General features: G+C 44.0%; 1 pseudogene; it reads left to right on the top strand.

Moving 5' to 3' along the window:
* The first annotated feature begins 780 nt into the window (after positions 1 to 780).
* On the top strand, positions 781 to 877 carry LOC144105793 (U2 spliceosomal RNA; annotated as a pseudogene).
* The last annotated feature ends 13,773 nt before the right edge of the window (positions 878 to 14,650 follow it).

The raw sequence follows: 14,650 nt of genomic DNA, 5'->3' as shown, positions 1-14,650 counted from the left end.
GAAACGAATCGGGCTTGTTAGTACCGTCATTTGTTTTAACCTATTGTTCTTGTTATTCTTGGCCAGTGTGAGGTTTTCTGAGAATAATATTTCCTCGCCAGACGAGTTTTGGTCGAAATCTGGACTACGTCTTATAGACTATATTGCCTTCCTATAGATGTTGCCTTTTGTCAGTTAAAGTTTGGAGACTGTCTATAGAAAAAAGTCTACTAAAAGTGCATGACCATAAACCTATAGATTGTGTATAGACTGTCATATGAATTGTACTGCCTACTGGCTGGTCTATAGAATATTTGTTTAGAAATTCTATACACTTTACAGACAAAGGTCTATGGACACTCTATAGACTGTCTAAAAATAGCTTTGTAAGGGCCTCCTTAATCAAGCACTATACCTAGGAGGGAGTATTTTGCGAAAAGAATCTATTCATTAAAATGCGCGATAGAGCACGCTTTCCTGGCATACGGCATACTTTTGAACTTTGTCTGGGCACCATGGGGCGCAGTTTATTCAGGGAATTAAATGAAAAAAAAATGAACTGCCCTGGCAATCTTTCTCGACCTGTGGGAATAGTACATGTTTCTAGTTCGAATGTAAAAGGTCAACATTGAACCCAAAGAATTATTTTCTAGTTGGCAGAACCAAATTGAACTCTCATTGAGGAACCATTCAAACCGAAGAATAAGTGGTCCTATTTATAGTTCTTTTGTGCAACAGCTGATATATGCGCTGTGTGCAGATATATTTAATATCTAATACGAATTCCATTTGTACCCAACGTATTAAACTTATTTTCGGAAATATGGTGGAGTGCTTGAAGCTTGCTTCACCTCCGCCACAGGTTGGCCCGGTATTGCACTGCCTCCGGGATCGGCCTGGGAAATTATAGCACGCGTCCTTTATATCCTATCTTTTTATCCTATCTTTCAACTCTCCTACTATCTGCACGTGGTAGCGATTGTGGGTCAGCTTGAGCCAGTGGGCAGGCCTGTGCAGTTTCCTTTTCTTTCTTCCTGACAACAACAGCAAGCAAGCAAGCAATCTCTTGCTCAGAACACTAGTACAGTAGTTCACCAAGGAGTCCGTGGGGCCATGCTTTTTGCGTAAATCTACGTACAAAGGGAGATGCTTTTTCTATATCGGAAGCACTAATACGGACGCGGAAATTTAAAAAGAATGCACAGTGTCTGACGTAAGCGTATCTTTGTGAACGCTTTTCTCAAGCTGAGTCAGTGAATGCGTGCCGTATGCCGTAGTAGGAAGGTGAAGCCAGCTGCATACGATGACAAGGATAAGAGGCAAATAAATTAGATGCAAATCTAGTTGAAGTATGGGATTCAATTGATGGCCGCCACTTTGTGGCATTGTTTTATTTTCAACCCCCTTTCTCTCCAGAAGTTTTGCTGGCTAATTTTTTGTTCATATTTTTCTTCGCATACAGCATTGACTTTAGTTCCTTCTTTAATGCTCCATTTATATTTCAATTTCCTTTACATAAGTACGAGCTTTTTCTTGAATCCTGAAGTGTCACCTATAAGCAGTTCAAGTACGGAATGTTTTAGCTACAGTGAATAGCGTGCTGTCATATTTGGCTGTGGAGACGAAATTATTCAAACCGCGCTGCCAAAGTCTCTGCTTTACATACAGTCTTCAAGAAAATGAACGTTCCTGACTGACTCGCCCGGACTTGTACATCAGCTTTTACGAAGAATGTTAAGTTCGCAGAGCTGAGAAGAGCAACAGCAACAAAAGCATTCTCGCAGCCTAAAGATCGCAATAAGCCCGCATATATTGACCTATCATAAATAAGCGCACAGGTGTCTCGAACATCAAGTCACAAGTGCCAGGATGGAACCCCACTGATAGCTTCCGTGGCGTAAGTCCCAGCAGTTGGCGATAAGCAGAACACATCTGTTCTGCAATATGCGGGCGAGTGTGACGTCACTGCAACCTAATAAGCATATGTGTATGTCATTTATTTATTTATTTGGGAATACTGCAGGCCCTTCTCGGGTCCATGCAGGAGTGGATACAAGACACAAAAAAAATTACAATGGCGGATCGAACAAGAGAGACAGGTATATGCACAAATAAATACACAATACAATTTCATCATTACAGAAGCATTACGGTGAGAATGTTGGATCAAAGTGATTAACAAGTTGTAAGAAAGATTCGACTGTGGTGCAGTTCACAACAGTGGATGGTAGTTTATTCCAGTAATGAATAGCTGAAGGGAACAATGAATATTTGTGAACATTAATGTGGCTTATGGGTTGACGAAGTGCTTTCGTATTGTTAGTCCTTGAGGAGTGGTAGAATGGTTCCTGAAGGTATGTTTCTTTTATGTTGAAGTGTCCGTGATAAAGTATGTACCAGAACTTCAGTCTTGACTCTACTCTACGCTGATTCATAAAACTAAACTTAGCGCGTACATTCACAGGCGATTGCAAACTGCTCAATGCGAGTCGCTTTCAAACTCTGACAAGGCATGTGGCTTTGTGGCGCACCATATAGTGTACATGTGAGCCGAATGTATAAAACGGAATTCATTCAAGAAAAGGGTAGACTGTGCTTGATTTGGAGCAAATAATATGAATAGAAATTTCTCACTTAATGTCTTCAATAGCTTAAGATCTGAATAGCTTAACATCTTTCAAGACTAGGTAGAGTTCTTCCAGAATTTTTGTGAAATTCGCTATGAATATGCGCACTCGAAACTTATGCAGCCGATCATGAGAGAAGAGATTCACGACACGCTAAACCTGCATGCTTCCTTCCGTCGCATCACGTGCGCTTCCACTTAACTGCAATGGCAAATCCGTCGGCCAAAGCAGATTCACCGAGTTGGAAATGGACTGTCAATACAATGTGTGTAATGGCAAAGCTGGCTTTTATCTGGCAGCAAGACCATTTAAGATGAGCGGCGCACAGTGCTGGAAGTTTTTGTTCGCCCCGTGTTCGCCTGCGACATTGATCGATAGGAGCCCAGACGGATACGATCGACGACCGGAAGGTTGCTTTTATGGGGCTTCCGGTTAGTTTCTGGGCCAAGCGTTTCAAAATTGAGGAAACCGGGCGAAGCCTTTCAAACCGTTTTGGTGATCTGAAAAGGAGTTCGCTAGTAAATAGGATAACAATTTAAACTTTGCCAAACCGTTCTTTACAGCGTCAATTTTTTTCGTGTCTACGCTAGGCATTGCGAACGCGTGTCGGTGTAGAAGGAGACAAAGCTATTCAAATGTGCATGCCGAAAAACATCCAAAGCCTACAGATTTCAAACTCAGTCATGCTGATTTATTTAGATTTTGGAAGTGTGCGAATTGCTACCCCTTTTAAATCGTCCTACATACACTGAAGAGGTGGTCTGAGCAACCGTCTCACATGTTGCAGGTGCGGAGTTCGATCCCCAGTGCCGCCGGGTACCCACCGATGATACAATTGGCGTGATATTTCTCCTGGCGTGGTGCTCGGCTTCCCTAGTGTGAAATACATAAAAAATGGGTCTTTCACTCCAGCTTGTGTAAAAAAAAAATACTCTGTTCCATGGCGCTCTTTGGCAAAAGTTGCCAAAATTTGCCCTTTCGCAATAAAACTTCGTCATAATCATGAACCCGTCGTACTAAATATACTCACAACTGTCGAAAAGTCGGAGGACTTCCGCCGAAAGATGGCGTCGAGATCCATAGGTTTCGCCGTTGTTTGGTAGCGTCTGCTAAGAAATACATGGGAAAGGCCGTAATTGGCATAATTAACGACCTGTAAAAAGTTGAAACCCGAACAGAAACATATATTAATGGGAGTGACGTACGCCTAGTGCCTAAGAAGATGAAGGGACTGAGAGTAATCCACAGATAATCTGAATGGGAGGTAGACATGGTTGTTTCAATCAGCAGTCTAGTATCCTATCCAGGGTAAACGTGGTTAAGGCCGGAGCTATAGCAGCAGGTCATGTACATATGTACTATTCAGAGATTCTGTATCAACAGTAGGGCGGTCAGTATAAGCAAGGAGCTGGCTGAGTTTCAGTTTGCAGGGACCCAGCTTTGCAGGAACGTTTTTGCGGACCTGTAATGCGCACATCAACCATACCGTAATTCACAAATAGATTTCGTACACCTGGCAATGGCTCTTTTTTTCCAGAAATATCTATAGGTCTTAGATTAACCTCAAATGAAGGCTTTTTATTTACTCTCTTTACAGTTCTCTCTGTCTCCCTTCTTCTTCCAAGTTTTTGGTTACCGCAGTGCTAGTTGAGCGGCCATGGTGTTCTGCTACTCAACTCGCTGGTTAGATTCAAACATTTACCAATAACATTTTCAGGGAGATCAAAAATACGAAAATTCGTCCTTGCATAGCGACAGTCCCGAACACTGTATAACCGTGGCCCGCCGTAATTAATTTCAAGCCTGCCACTGCGATGTGCTTTGAAGCCGTTCCTTTCAGCGGCTCTGGTGCCCAAAACTCTCGTTAGTCGTTAATATTTTCTCTGTATAGTTTTGTCTTACTTATCGCTACGGTTGTTATGACACCCGTATTCCGTGGTTATTAAAAGCGTCCCGCTTGTTTAAATTCACTCTCTACTGCTGCGGACAAAATGCCAAAAATACCAAAATAGAAACAAAGAAACGCTAATTTTCTTTTTATTGTCTTCTTGCTTCCGAAACAAAGACATTTTGACAGCCTCGGAACGCTTACACCACAAAAATAGCCGACCGCATAAACAAAGGCCAAATGCCTGCAGCGTTCTGTAGAACGCCTTCTCTTCTCGTTTTAATTCCTCCGGCTTTGTAAGACAAGCAACGTTGAAAGCGCCTAAATTTCAAGCGCTGAAAATTATCTTCTTTGCCCAGAGAAATGACAAAAAAAAAATAAATTGATGCACAATCCTTGATCTCTTTCTTATACATTTTTAATCTGCCGCGGTTAATACTGTACAGCGCTAGCGGGTCTCGGGTGAGTAGTTTAATTTAAGGCACTTTGTATGGTATGCAGAGTTTAACGCTCCACAGCTTCATGTGGGCTAAATATTTAGTTTAAAATATTGTTAATTGACCCCCCCCCCTCCGAAAAAATGAAATATGCCGACTCGTGTGCTTAGCGGGATGAAGGAAGATCGCTGTAATTATTCCACTATGTATTTGAGGCGTAGAATATTTTTCAGCGATGTGTTTTGTACAACGCTCTTACGACGCACATTAGCGTTGCCTATAGGCTGAAGTGATGTTTCCATTTATGATGCTACCGTTTGTTATCGCTTTCTTTTTAACATTGATGTTTGTGAACTTTCAGCGCCTTTAAGCACCGCTTTCTTCATATTCCATAGGAGCTTGTGTCAACTGTATACACGCTGCATTATTATGTTTTCCCAACATCCAATGAATCAAATTAATTGTTTTCGGTTTTTGGCTGGGTGAGGTAACAAAGAAGAACTTGAAAAGTCACTTGACAGAGCTACGTCGATATTTACATTAAAAAAAGAGAGAATTTACTTTAATTCGAAAGATACAAGGTGTTGGGAATAACTTTTGGCTGCACTGCACTTGGCCTTATAAAACCTCGCCGTATGCTGTAGCGATCAGCAACTACCATAAAGTCTGCAGTGCCATTTCCGCAATTCTAAGCGAATGTAGTAGAAAAAAAAGGTTTGTAAATAAAAATACGGACTGTGTCACGTTAGCTTTTTCCTGCGAGGTATGCTGGCTTCTTTAGGAGGACTAAGCGCAGTGCCATGGCTGTAGTGTTTTACGCATGGGGCCTTAAGCGGTCTTTACTATTCTGTCTTTCTATCCCATCTTTCAACTCTCCTACTATCTGCACGTGGTAGTGATTGTGGCTCGGCTTGAGCCAGTGGACAGGCCTGTGCACTTTCCTTTTCTTTCTTCCTGGCAACAACTTCTCTCTCTCTCTCTCCACGCATGGGGCCTTTAGGGTTCCAATCCTTGAGCCTGGAGTTGGCGTGTTTCTTTTTTTGTTCTCGTATATCTTCGTTCATAATCTTACTGGCCGCTTTTGCAGAAACGTAGATAGAACTTCCCATGTCATTCACGAGAGAGGCAGAATTAAAAATTTGTGCAGACACAGCTACTTTTCTTAACTACGGGCTTATACGGGTAATGCGGGTTATACAGATACGTCTTCGTGCAAAAGGATTAAATGGAAGTTGTTTGTGAACACTACGTTCCGTTACAACTCAACAATCATAGCAAATTGACAGCTGTTCGCTTGATCACTATTCCCTGCGGCTCCTCCAGGAAGGGGCAGAGTTTATTAGCTAGATGAAAATGTCTTTTTTTAACCCAACAGGCAGTACATTAACCTAACAGGTACTACGTTACCTAACAGGTTTACCTATAACATGCACATAATAGCTTACCTAATAAGTGCAACATAATGCGTTTACCTGTTATAAAAGTAGATTTGTAACGTTTTAGTTTTTGGGTAGAGTGACGACACAGGAACGTTGTGTCTCTTTAAATTAAATATTTTGTGTCCTTTTTATATAGCATAAGGTAGATAACAACTAACGCCGTGTAGTGCTGGTCATGATTCGTAGACGCCTGGCGACGCTGATCTTAAAAGAACACTGAGTACAATCTTTGTGAAATTATGCAGCTTGGATTTTTATGCTCTGGTGGAATTTTTTACGTCACCAAAACACACATCTTTTCGCCAGAAATCGGGACACAAACTTGCAATATTTCCACCCTGACTCGATTCAAACTCGTCATGTCGATGAAGACAGCGAGTTAATTCGGGAATTGACGAGCACCGGCTGGAATTGGTTGGCGGTATGATCTAATCTCGAGGCCCGCGAAGAAAAATGCACCTGACGTCACTCAATCACGATAGTTAAATTAGCAAAAGCGACGCTATGATGCTACTTGCATCTTAGTTATGGTTGTTGTGTTTTTCTAACCTTGAAGACTTTGTTGAGTAAAATAAGGCTCTTGGGCATCATAATGCAGTAGAGAAGATCCAGACTTATTCGTCAGGTGCAGGCTGATGTTATGACACGCGCCCTTTGATCTGTTTCAAACACGTGCCGACAGCTAGCGCAACCGCTTCCAACATGTTTGGGCTAGGTGCACATAACTTTGTGGCGATCAATACAGGGACGTTCTGGGAGCCCGAATTGAAAAGGTCTAATGGGAAACCTGTTTTTCTTGAGTATCCTCTTAATTTATGTCCGACTATACAATCGTCGTGATGTTTAGTGCCTTCATGATGATGATGATTATATATACTAAACAGCGAGAAGAAAGGTACGTGCGAAAGCGAAGTTGCACACTAGCTTTCTTTCCTTCTAGACCTGCCTAAACGTCAGCAGTAGACCAGAGCCGGACGGTAGAGCGCCTCCTCCCCTGCCTCCACTCCTCACAGTCTCTCCTGCCACGGATGCACCAGAAATGGCCATCGCTCGAAGGCGGGCCCAAAGTCGGAATTGATGAAATGTATCCGCACGATGCTGGCGCTCCTGTTTTCCGGGACGCAACGTAATGGAAGTCAAGGCGTGATTGATAGGACGATTGCGGGTTGAACATTGGCCAATGCTCGCAGAAAAGGCACCGTTCAGGGAATTGAGGACGCGAACGACAGGATGGACATGGGCTCCGTGCCATTATGGGCTGGTCGAAAAATACTTGGGACGAGAAAAACTGAAGAGAACGGTGAAAACTAGAGAAACAGGGCGTTCAAGAAATATTTGTCTCGGGGCTGACCGTACACCTACAACTCCTTGAGCCGGTAGGGACGTGCCATTTTCTGCCTCTTCTGAAGCAAAAGCATTTGCCGTGTGCTGCCTACTGTTTCGTGCGTTCGTCTGCTCGGTAACAGAAGCTTGTAGACTAAAAGCGATGTTTTTTTTTTAAAATTCGCCAAAAGGAATCCGGGGCGGGTTGTTTGCCTGCAGTACAGTTTGCCTTGCGATAAAAATTCGTTTAGCACTGTAGAAGCAAAACTAGCTGTAGGCACGAAATATCTGCACGCAAGTGCGTACGTAAGCTGAATTCTTTGTGGCCATCACTCGTCCGGTGGCTGGTCAAGCGGCAGCAGCAGGAACGGTAAAGGAAGTGCCCGGTTTTATGAACCGCTCGCTCGCGAACCAGATTGGGCTCGGCTTGAGGCAATTCATTTATTTTTTTGCCTCTTGATGAGGCTGGGGTAAAAGAGAAATTTCCTGTCAGGTCGCGAATGCAGTGACAGATACGGTGTGCGGTGGGATCTCACAGGCTAGCTGGAATTGCAATTGAACAAGTGAACCGGACAGCGGGCTTTTTCCAACTTCGGTGAACGAAAAGATTGCCATGTAGTTATTGTCAGATTGCCATGTAGTTATTGTCAGGGCAAATCATCGTTAAACGTTTGAAAAATCAATAAAACAGGCAGGCCAGTGCTGGTACTTAGAGCCCCTTTTACAACTTTTATGCGCGACGTTCACACAACGGAATTAAATGTGAAGACAGCGCATTAAATGCATACATGATCTGGAACTATTTCATTGACTGGCGCTCGAAACATAAGCCGACCATCAGTGTAATTTGCAACCCGTAAGACGAGACAAGAGCGGAGCTCATTCTGTCTCTTTTGACTCTTTTTCTTATGACCGCAGTGGCCTAGTGGTTTGAGCATCCGCCTCGCATGAAGGATTTGTGTGGCTTGATTTCCAGTGCTGCCACGGCAAGGATATAATGGGTACAAGCTTTACCTCGGCCTGGCGATCGGCTTATATGGGGTGTAATGCTTCGTAAATAAATGTTTGGTCCCCGTCTGTGTTGACAAAAATATCATATACCATGGCGCTTTTTCTTTAAAACTACTGCGCCACAAAAATTCAGTATAATCATCATTATCCTTTCCGTTCTTTTCTGTTATCTACTTTATGATCTTCCGTCTCTTACAGAAGAAATGAAGAAAATGCCTTGTGCCATGGCGTTCGTTGGCCACACATGCTTTTGCGTCATAAAATCCATCATCATCATTATCATCATCAGGAAAGAACAAAAAGGATTATAATGATTATGTTAAATTTTTGTGGCGAAAGAGTAGCTTTGGAGAAAAAGCTTCGGTAATCGACTTTGCGACCTTCCGTCTGTTGGAGGCGAAACACAAAAGGCGCCCATATGCTGTGCGATATCAGTGCACGTTAGAGATCCCCAGGTGGTCGAAATTATTCCGGAGCCCTCCACTACGGCACCTCTTTCTTCGTTTAGTCTTTCACTCCTTCCTTTATCCCTTCCCTTACGCCGCGGTTCAGGTGTCCGCCGAGATGTGAGACAGATACTGCGTCGTTTCCTTTCCCCAAAAAACTGATTTCATCAATTTCATCATCTAAATTGCATTTTCAGTCCTGTTTTTATCCGTGCCCAATCCACCCTTTAAATTGCGCGAGACGTTTTTGCGCCTGTTTCGACGTCAGTGCTGAAAGCTCGGTGTTTCAAGCCGAGGCCTCCATGTAATGAGTTTGCTTGTTGCAAGCGAAAGCAGGAAGCAGATTCAGGGGGGGTTAGCACCAGAAATTTTTAATCTAATTCTGCGGAGAACGTGAAGGAGTACTACGGTTTTACGTAGTCGCGTTCGATGTTCGGGCCTGGACCGAAGCAAGTAGCGCACCCATCACGCCATTTTGAGACTGCCTTTCATGCGTTTAGTGGTAACGAATTTGTGTTTTAGTTGGCTGAAAATTCTAGTGCCGGTGTAGTTTTCTGCACCAAAGATAAAAACAGATTGAAAAAAAAGATTGGTTTACAGATTACAGGGCTTGAACGTCCCAAAGGGACTGAGGCTATGAGGGACGCCGTATTGAAGGACTCCGGAAATTTCGGCCACCTGTGGTTCTTTAACGTGCACTGACATCGCACAGTACACGGGTCTCTAGAATTGCGGCGAAATTTGACCGCCGTGGCGGGATCGGACCCGCATATTTCGGGTCAGCAGCCGAGCGCCGTAACCACTGAGAAAAGGAAGGGCTCTCATGTGAATTAAACGTTGAACAGCGTTTTACGTAATTTCGATATTCCTGGAGAGCATCAATGGTTTCTTAGGATGATAACTGATGGTGGTTTCCCTATCCGCTATCGCTCTGCGGAAAACACGCAATGAAATCAAAGAAAACAATTCACAGCCAGGAAATAAGAGAAAAAGGAGACATTAATGAAAGATGGGCGCGGCAGATTGGAAGCGCTTTGAGGGAAGGGTGCACATAGGGAAGCAACAGAGATAGAATGGCCATGTACATTGATAGCTTTATAAGCTGTAGACCTTGTTGATCCGGTCATTTGGACTTGCATACGCGACACTCCAGGTGGAACTGCGGTTGAGAGGGTTTGCAGCGGTTTGGACTATTTGATTCGGTTCTTCGCGGTTTTCCTCATCATCCTACTCTTCCTGCCAGCTGGCCGGAATTTTATGGAGAACCTACACTGTCCTCCCGATGAGGTCATACACGCGTTGTATAGGCTGCACTTGAGCAGACGGGCACGGCACGATCATGAATAGTTCGGCTTTCTTTACTGTGATCGGAATGATGTTGAACCTAGATTAATATCCAAGTGGGCGAAGTATTGTGGGTCCAAAATACTTCATTACTCATTACGTGATAGCACAGAACCCTCCCAGGAGCAAAAACTCAGCGCCGCCCGGCGTCGTCAAGAAAAATCCTGATTGGTTGCCGGGCAGTGTCGTCACCAGAGAGGAGAAATCTCATTGGTCGGAGGGACTTGAAACCTACAGACCGAAAGTGACGTTCACCAGACCAGAACATGCACATTGGCTAGATGGAAGTGACTTGATCAGACCAGGCTCGTCTGTGTGAAGCCTCCACCTGCAAATCTTAGCAGGTGGTGTAGGAGAAGCGCTCGGGAAGAGCTGGATCTCACAAGCCCCACCAACCACTTCCGGCAAAGGCATCAACAGCTTCAAATGCTCTCGCATTGACAACACAAGAGATTCAGGTGTCGTAGTGTTTTTTAATAAATTACTTATGGGCCCTAAACTTGGTCGCGTAATTTTCGGCTTCATATTTTCATTCCGTTTCAATTTCAAGACCTAAGCTATGACTATTGCGTTCAAGTTGACTTCAGGCCACGTGAGACAAAAATAGCCGCGATAAATTGCTTATTGCTGCATCATTGATTGAATGCACCAGAGAGCAAAAGCTTGCCTAGCCCAAGAGCTTTATATATCTAATATATAGAGCTTTATAGAGAGAGAGAGAGAGCTTATATATATCTAATCTTTGTATTTAAGATTATGAGTGTACACTTACAACACCCTTCGCGTTGCCATTAAGCCTTCTCTTCTGAAGCGTGCCGCAGTGGTGTCCTAGTGGTGTGAACATCCACCTCGCATGCAGGAGATACGGGGTTCGATCAGCAGTGCCACCGGGTGTCCACCGGTGACACAATAGCTGCAAGCTTTCCCCTCGTCTGGTGCTCGGATTATTTAGGTTGAAATGCTTGGGAAATGGGTCTTAGGCCTCACCTTGAGCAAACGAGAATACCTTATGCCGTGGCGCTCTTTGGCCTCAGATGCCCTTGCGCCAAAAAAAAAATCATCATCATCCTTCTCGTCCGAAGCGGCTGCAGAGCGCCCGCGTTAGGAAGAGTGTCAAGTTCGCGAGCGACTTTGGGTACGCAATCAATGTCAACCTACATAACATAAATAGAAATTAGAAAACCTAGGTTCATACCAAACACTACCTCACAAATCCGGCAAACAGTGCGACCGGTTTCGGATTCGCTGTGCAGACATACCGGTCGTGCTCATCCCGGATCGGGGGCAAGGAAAGTATGAGTGATGATGATAGTCATTTTTTTATGGCACAAGGGCATCTATGGTGCAAGGTATTGTCGTTGTTCAATATGGGTTCAGTGACCCATTTCCCAAACATTTCACCCTGATTAAGCCGAACACCAGGCCAGGGGAAGCTTGTGCCCATTGTATCACCAGCGGGTGCCCGTCGGCATTGGGAATCGAACCCCGCCCATCCTGCATGCGAGGCGGATGCTCAACCACTAGGCCACCGCTGCGGCAAAACGTATCAGTGATCTTACATCGAGAGTGTCGTTAATGCGCCCATCGATGACCAAAGCAGCAAAAGCATTGATCGATTCGTGCAGTGTGCGAGAAATATCACGGAGATTGGCGAACAGGGGCTTTGTCGGGTCGACCCGGAGTGATATTCTCTGATCGATTTTGCCATTACAACTCTTCTTTCCGAACAAGCTTCCGCCTCTTCGCGCCGGTCGGAAAGGATATGTCGCGTCAATTATTATTGCGTTCGCAATTAGATCGTACTTGTTCCTGTAGCGAGGAGAGATATTAAAAATAAACAAAGTAAAATAATTTGAAACAATACAAAAAGAAACAAGAATCGGCGTATTATCATTCGCATCGACCCTCCTTGAACGTTTCGGCCTGTTGGTAGGCCGCGTTGACCGGGAACTTTAGGAACATCGAATATAAAATCGATGCGCACGACACAAGGTGCGTGAAAAGGGTGCGCTGTCGGGGCAACCTGGTCGAATCGATGAAAGGGCTTATCGCGAGGACGCATCGAAATGCACCGGGCGATGCACATCGCTTCTAGCTCGGTTGTGAGGTGGCGAGTTCAATTTCCGTCGCCAAGTCGTATCGATTCCATTCGCGTGCGCACAGACACGGGGTTTCGCGGAACTAACCGCAGTGCTAATGAATGTTGTCGCTTCTGCAAACTTCTCTTTGCATTGGTGTAAAATTTATATCAGTGCCTAGAGGAAGAGGGACATCACGAATGAACAGAAGGAAGGAGCAAGAAGGGCTTTGAGTTTTCTGCACTCACTAGAGGGAAAAGTGGCGCTGCGGTCGCTCGCCCACATTATGGATCCCGGGTAGTTTTCGGCTTGAATATAAGTTGGCAAAAACAGAGAGCTGTGTGCAAAAGCAACGCTTTATCTATGAACTTAGAAAAAAATGACCCATTTTTATGAAATACGGCTGTTTTTAAGAGTTTACGGGCAATAAATAGGTTTAAAGAATCGAAACAGGCGCAAATCCGGGAATTTAGTTCCCACACAGCGAAATATGCACAGACCCACCGCTTTTTTTTAAATTCATTTTAAATGGCACGCGTCATCTTGACCGGCAGATTAAACAATGTAAGGAGAAATTTAATCTGTGGAGACTTGTATAGTGAGGAGTTTTTCAATAAATGAATCGCTGAAAATAACGTGGCCGCGAATGACACGTGGCGAGAGTTCTTGTTGGACATTTCCGCAGGCACTTGTACTAGAGTAGGCTTGGCTGTGCTCCTTATGGTATGATGACAATAGCTGTTCTGGTGAAGATGACGACAACCAATATTGATTCCAAATGGAAGAAAAAAATTAGATTGTGTGCTGGGCTGTCGTTTGTGTGTAATTGTCCCCAGCAAGTACAGGTTGCGGTAATATGAAAGACAAAACATTATCAGGATTTAACCTATGATTACTCCGTAAATAGAGTTAAGGAGTAACCGACATGAATTATCGGAGTACTGGAAATTTGGAGTAACCAATGTTTACTCCGTAATTGCTCCTTAGAGTTTAAAATAACACCACGGATTGGTCTTGTATGCGAGTTGAGCGTCCCATTTCATTTTCGATCTACGGGTATATACCACGGCTTCTAGTCTTGGGCACTGCATGCGCGAGAGCCTACCATGTGATCCCCGAGGAAAACAAAAAGCAGGACGCGTTTACCTCCATACTTTTTTCAAATTAATGCGGCCATTCATGCCAGCTTAAAGTTTGCCCGGTGTGCCTATCACTCTTGCCGTTCCTAGAGCACGCATCTACAGAAACCATCACGCAAGATGCGCTGCTACACAAACATCGAGTGTGGCCTAGACGTAGATTCATTCAGAGCATGCACATGCCGCGAGAGTGCGCTGCACGTCGTCCCAAGAAGAAGAAAAACTGTTCACGTGAGAACAAAATTTATATCGAATGGAACAGCCCGAGAGGAGATGATATAGAAAGACTTTCTCATTTCATGGTGATGCCCCCGAGAAATTTTCCCATAGTCGGATCGCTGCCGTGAGGCGAATTCGAAAGGAGGAACGACCCGTGACGATGAAACCGGGATGCGGTATGCTTATGAGGTGGAGTTCGCAATATAAGGGAAGCAAGGAATGATTGCATATAGGAAGTGAGTTATGAAAAAAGCACAAATTCCAGGAAAGATAAAAGAAATCATAAAAAGGGTGAATAAAGCAGAAGAAAAGAAGAAATAACAATATAAACGAATGAGCAAAAGAGTGTCGAAAGAACGAAAGGAATGAAGAAAGAAGAAAAGCTTAAAGATGAAGATGCATGGAAACATGGAAATCGGGAAAATAAGGAAACCAGGAGCATCGAGAGGTTAAAAGAACGAAGGAGGAAGACAAAAGCAAATAGTAACAACAAATAGTAACAAAGGAAGTAAAAAGGAGGCAAGAAAAATAAGTGAAACAATAAACATTGAATAGAATACTTTTTTTTAAAGGTTTCGTATTGTGAGAGGGGTGGTATCAGAAAAGAGTCAGGTTCGCCTCCTCGTTCTCTTCGACAGGACAAGTTTAGACAAGCTGCGCACTCTTACTTGAAAGAACAGGAATCTTAGCCCAAATTCTGAGACTCCTTCACAAGCCTTC

Source organism: Amblyomma americanum, chromosome 9 (assembly GCF_052857255.1).
Source record: "Amblyomma americanum isolate KBUSLIRL-KWMA chromosome 9, ASM5285725v1, whole genome shotgun sequence".
Taxonomy (NCBI): domain Eukaryota; kingdom Metazoa; phylum Arthropoda; class Arachnida; order Ixodida; family Ixodidae; genus Amblyomma; species Amblyomma americanum.
This window is presented reverse-complemented; position numbering and strand designations above follow the sequence as displayed.